This window comes from Haliotis asinina, chromosome 10 (assembly GCF_037392515.1).
Source record: "Haliotis asinina isolate JCU_RB_2024 chromosome 10, JCU_Hal_asi_v2, whole genome shotgun sequence".
Classification (NCBI taxonomy): domain Eukaryota; kingdom Metazoa; phylum Mollusca; class Gastropoda; order Lepetellida; family Haliotidae; genus Haliotis; species Haliotis asinina.
Genome location: NC_090289.1, coordinates 22,891,366 through 22,896,918, shown reverse-complemented (window position 1 = coordinate 22,896,918; position 5,553 = coordinate 22,891,366).

Sequence of the window (5,553 nt, the reverse complement as noted above, 5' to 3'; positions counted from 1 at the left end):
TCTTGTCATTTTATGCTTGTGTGAAGTACAAAGGACCAGTGAAGGTGTAACTTCTCTTGTTATTGTCATTGTACCACCTGAATTTTTATCCCCTACCATGTGTTTAGTGAGAAAGGGGACATATGGTATTAGGCTCCATTCGTCTGTCAGTCCATACGTCCATCCATTTGAATAGGAATATCTTAAGAACCATTGACTAGATTCTGTTCATATTTAGTACCTAGGTTCATCACAGAATAAGAAAGGTTCCAGTCAGGTGAAGAGGAACATTTACCCTTTTCATTTAGTGTTTCTGCCAGGATTCAGAAGATGGAAGAGGGTGATGATTTTTCGGCCAGGCTTCATGAGATAGAAGAGCGTGGTAATGTTCCTGCCAGGCTTCCAGGAGATAGAAGAGGATGATGATGTTTCTACTAGGCTTCAGGAGATGGAGGAGGGTAATGATATTTCAGCCAGGCTTTGGGAAATGGAAGAGGGTGATGATGTTCCTGCCAGGCATCCAGGAGATGGAGGAGGGTGATGACAGTTTCTGCTAGTCTTTCAGGGGATCGAAGAGAGTGATGATGTTTCTGCTGGGCCTCCAGGCGATGGAAGAAGGTGATGATGTTTCTGCCAGGCTTCAGGAGAAGGAGGAAGGTGATATGTTTCTGTTAGGCTTCAGGTAATAGAAAAGGGTGATAATGTTTCTGCCAGGGTTCAGGATTTGGAAGAAGGTGATATATTTCTGCCGGGCTTTCAGGAGATGGAAGAGGGTGATGATGTTTCTGCCAGGCTTCAAGAGATGGAGGAAGGTGATATGTTTCTGCCGGGCTTCCAGGAGATGAAAGAGAGTGATGATGTTTATGTTAGGCTTCAGGAGATAGAAAGGTTGATAATGTTTCTGCCAGGCTTCCAGGAGAGGGAAGAAGGTGATATGTTTCTGCTGAACTTCCAGGAGATGGAAGAGGGGGATGATATTTCTGCCAGGCTTCAGGAGATAGAAAGGTTGATAATGTTTCTGCCAGGCTTCCAGGAGAAGGAAGAAGGTGATATGTTTCTGCTGTGCTTCCAGGAGATGGAAGAGGGGATGATGTTTCTGTCGGGCCTCCAGGCGATGGAAGAAGGTGATGATGTTTCTGCCAGGCTTCAGGAGAAGGAGGAAGGTGATATGTTTCTGTTAGGCTTCAGGTAATAGAAAAGGGTGATAATGTTTCTGCCAGGGTTCAGGATTTGGAAGAAGGTGATATATTTCAGCCGGGCTTTCAGGAGATGGAAGAGGGTGATGATGTTTCTGCCAGACTTCAAGAGATGGAGGAAGGTGATATGTTTCTGCCGGGCTTCCAGGAGATGAAAGAGAGTGATGATGTTTATGTTAGGCTTCAGGAGATAGAAAGGTTGATAATGTTTCTGCCAGGCTTCCAGGAGAGGGAAGAAGGTGATATGTTTCTGCTGAACTTCCAGGGGATGGAAGAGGGGGATGATATTTCTGCCAGGCTTCAGGAGATAGAAAGGTTGATAATGTTTCTGCCAGGCTTCCAGGAGAGGGAAGAAGGTGATATGTTTCTGCTGTGCTTCCAGGAGATGGAAGAGGGGGATGATGTTTCTGTCGGGCTTCCATGAGATGGAAAAGGGTTATGATGTTTTTGCTGGGCTTCAGGAGATCTAGGAGGGCGATGACAGTTTCTGCCAGGCATTCGGGGGATGGAAGAGAGAGATGATGTTACTGCCAAGTTTCCATGAGATGGAAGAGGGTGATGATGTTTCTGTTAGGCTTCAGGAGATAAAGTTTCTGCCAGGCTTTCGAAGGATGGAAAAGAGAGAGAGAGAGCGAGAGAGAGAGAGAGAGAGGGGGGGGGGGGGGGGCGAGAGAGAGAGAGAGAGAGATGATGTTTCTGCCAATCTTCCAGGAGATGGAAGAGGGTGATGATGTTTCTGGCAGGCTTCGGGAGATGAACGAGAGTTATATTGTTTCTGCCAGGCTTCTGGTAGATGAAAGTGAGTGCATTATTATTGACCCTGTCAGCATTATAAGTGGATCTGGCAGAGCACGCCTCCCCAAGAAAGACATTGTCAGCATTATCAGTGGATCTGGCAGAGCAGGCATCTTCCACTGACACCTTTTCAGCTTAAGAGAGGATCTGGCAGCACACGTATCTTCCACTAAGATCTCGTCACCATCATTAGTAAATCTGGCAGAGCACTTATCTTCTAAGACCTTGTCAGCATTATCAGTGGATATCGTAGGCCAGGCACTTTTCAGAGTTATCGGTGGGTCTGGCAGATGACGCATCCTCGACTAAGACCTTGTCAGAATTATTAGTGGATCTGGTACATAACGCATCCTGCACTAAGATCTGGCAGAGCAGGCATCTTCCTCTGACACCATATCAGCATTACTAGTGGATCTGGCAGCACGCATCTTCCCTTTGCTCCCGTCTAAACAAGGCGTCCCAGCAGTAATGTGTGTCGCGTTTGGGATGAAACTCTCTCAGTAGTGCTTTGGTGGTTGAAGCCCGTGCGAGACACCTGATTGTCAGCATACAGTCAGTGATCGGACCCACTGTGCCCACTCTAACATAGACAAGCCCATTTCTAAAATAACGCATTGCAGGAATCGCAGTTAATTAGTTGAATACAAGATCCCCTGGGTATTGCTTGTAACATTATCGCTTTTTGAATAATACACATGTGTTATCCCTGTCTACGAACTGTCAGCGCTTGGCCAATACATATCGTTACAAATGTAATCTTCTTGTCCCTAGCCAACACCACGACTTTCTAAATCGCAAGTCGGTGTGCTTGAATGTCATTCAGTTTCTTATGGACTGCTGGGCTAAATATTGGGCTGACTGTCCGTAATGTCCGCACATCCCATAAGAATGATTCATGTATAGCAGTCTAAGCTGTCGGACGTGTTTCTTATTAACAGTTAATAATGGGTACACACAGTGCAAAGTGTGCTTTTGCGAACAATTCTATCTGAATAATATAGTGGGTATGCAATTTATGAGACATTCCCCTTCCCATTCAAAAACATCTTTGGAGCTATAACTAAGAATATTATTCAGACATGGATATGCCAGTATATTTACTGCTATAAGAATCACTCCGTGTCAAACCTTTATTCCACTGGCTGTAAGATTTGTATGATCCCAGGTAACTGAGATTGAAATACGATGCGCCGTTGAGATTGACGTCAAGTGATCGAGGGAAAAACAAAACGCCTGCTGTAAATTGAGCAAATTTGGCAAATTTATATCTTTTCTGTTATTAGTTTGATGTTGCAAACGCGTTTTCAGTTTTTGATGCTCTGAGTGTTACCCAATTACCAATTATGATATATGGAACCCTTCAGGGAATGAAGAAAGGAACCACAATGATCATGAAATGTAACTGTAAACCGGACATGCCAAACACATGGATATGGTTTTGTGTTTTAATAACCGTTAGTTAACTCACATTACACAAGTTTCATTATCTGAGACCAGAATAGTCAGGTTTTCCAGTTCTCCGTCCTTGTCTGCGTACAAGAAGGTGGCCTCGGAGGAAGTAGCATGACCAAGCTCTGGGAATTGTCATTCGTTTGATAGGAGGCGATTTGTCGTATTGCACATAATGCGATCTGAACGTAATAGAATAATATACTCAGTATTTTTTATGACAAAGCATTCACCGACGATCCTGGTTCGAATCTTTACGCGGATACAATATGTGAAGCCCATTTCCGGTGTTCCACGTCGCGATCTTGCTGGAATATTGCTATCAGGAGCGTAGAACTAAACCCACTCACTCATATTATGATATTGCTTGTGTTCATGCACATACACAGTTACATATCAACATTATCCCATCTGTGCATTTGCCGTTTTACTAGACACCTGGGAACTTTGACACCATCAGTGACTTTTCAAAAAAATTAGTTGCTGATATGCACAGCTGCATTGTTTGCTCACTGACGATACAACTTATGTATCTGCAAATTATTAAGGTAAACCACATAGGAGTGCTGTCAGCGGAATAACACTTCAGTGCATTGTAATGGGCACATTTACAAGATATACTGAACTACAAAGGGAATGTCTCACTGACAGTGTTTTTTTTAAGCACACACTTTAATTCACTCTCAGTGACAATCAAAATGGAGGATCGGTTCAAACTTGGCAATTATGCTTGACACATTTGCGTGCATAACACTTAAATTTCACACATACAAAATTACCAAAAATGGTATCCTTAAGTCAGCATAGTGTATGCCTCTATGGACATCGATGAAAGCGTTGCATCATCTGTGCTTGGAATGAATTAACCGGTTGATGACTTCCATTGAATCTTGGGTCCATGCTTTGTCAAGTGCCTGATCGAGTCCACCCGCAGTTGTCGGCCTTGGTTGGAAGTCATTCAGTCTTCTTTGAATCTCATCCCAAAGGTGTTCTGTTGGACTGAAATCCAGACTGAGTGAAGGCTGGTGTAGGGTTTGGATGCCATGTCGTCTTAGGAAGTCCAATGTTACTCTGACAGTGTAGACACGAGGGTTTTAATTTCTTGCTGGAAGATGCGATTTCTGTAACGTCCAAAATACGGTACAACATGGGGTCTTGTGACTTGGCCAGCGAGCAGCTGTCACGTCATTTCCTCATCCTGGACCAATATTCTGGAACACCACGGTGCCAACTAACTGCTTCAGACCGATTGCACCCCACACCATGCTTGGAACACCCCATGAATCCTTTTCAACAATACCCTCACTAGAAAACAGTTCCCATGCCTTCGCCATCGACTGCTGATTCTGCTATCGACTGTTGCCTCTGCCATCGACTGTTGAATTACAATGTCGGTTTTTATGAGATAAAAGCACAGTTCTCATGTGTGTGTAACACCCACTTCGGTGCTGAGATGTCCATTGCAGTCAGTTTGGTTTTGGCAGTGATGACGGTGAGGACAGGAGTACGACATGGTCTTTGACAGCAGAGGTTTCTGCCGAGGAAAGGTCGATACATTGTCTCGACACTGATGGGTCTGTTCTGAATCCCAATGGTCTGACGTGCTGTTTCCGTCGTTCTGGGAAGGCGATTTTGTGGATGGTTGCACACAATCAGTCGGTCTTGACGTAGTGATGTTACTGAAGGTCGTCCACTGCGTGGACGGTCTTGGATTCTGTTACTGACCTCATACCACTCTTGCAGTCTATAGATTGCCCTAGCATGAACATATATACTCGTGCATTTTCATTTTCACGAATGTCATACGGAACCTTTGTAGGTGCGTTTAGTCAGCATGCTTATTCATCAGAAAACACACTAATGTTGGTAATAGCTGTCAGCTTGGATTGAAAACCATGTTAACAAAACGATACATGCATAATAAAACACCATTTTGCAAAATTCAGAATTATGCATTTGGTTTTGAGATGCGACGTTTTATATAAACTGAAACCTATGCCAAGAACTGATCATTGCTGATGTGTTTTCTACTGTTAAGGTGCCACAAACAATCAGTCGCATTTTTCCGACTGGCGGAATGGGTGACAAGGACGACCCTGATAGAAAAGTGGCCGCCAAGCGAGAGTTACATTCC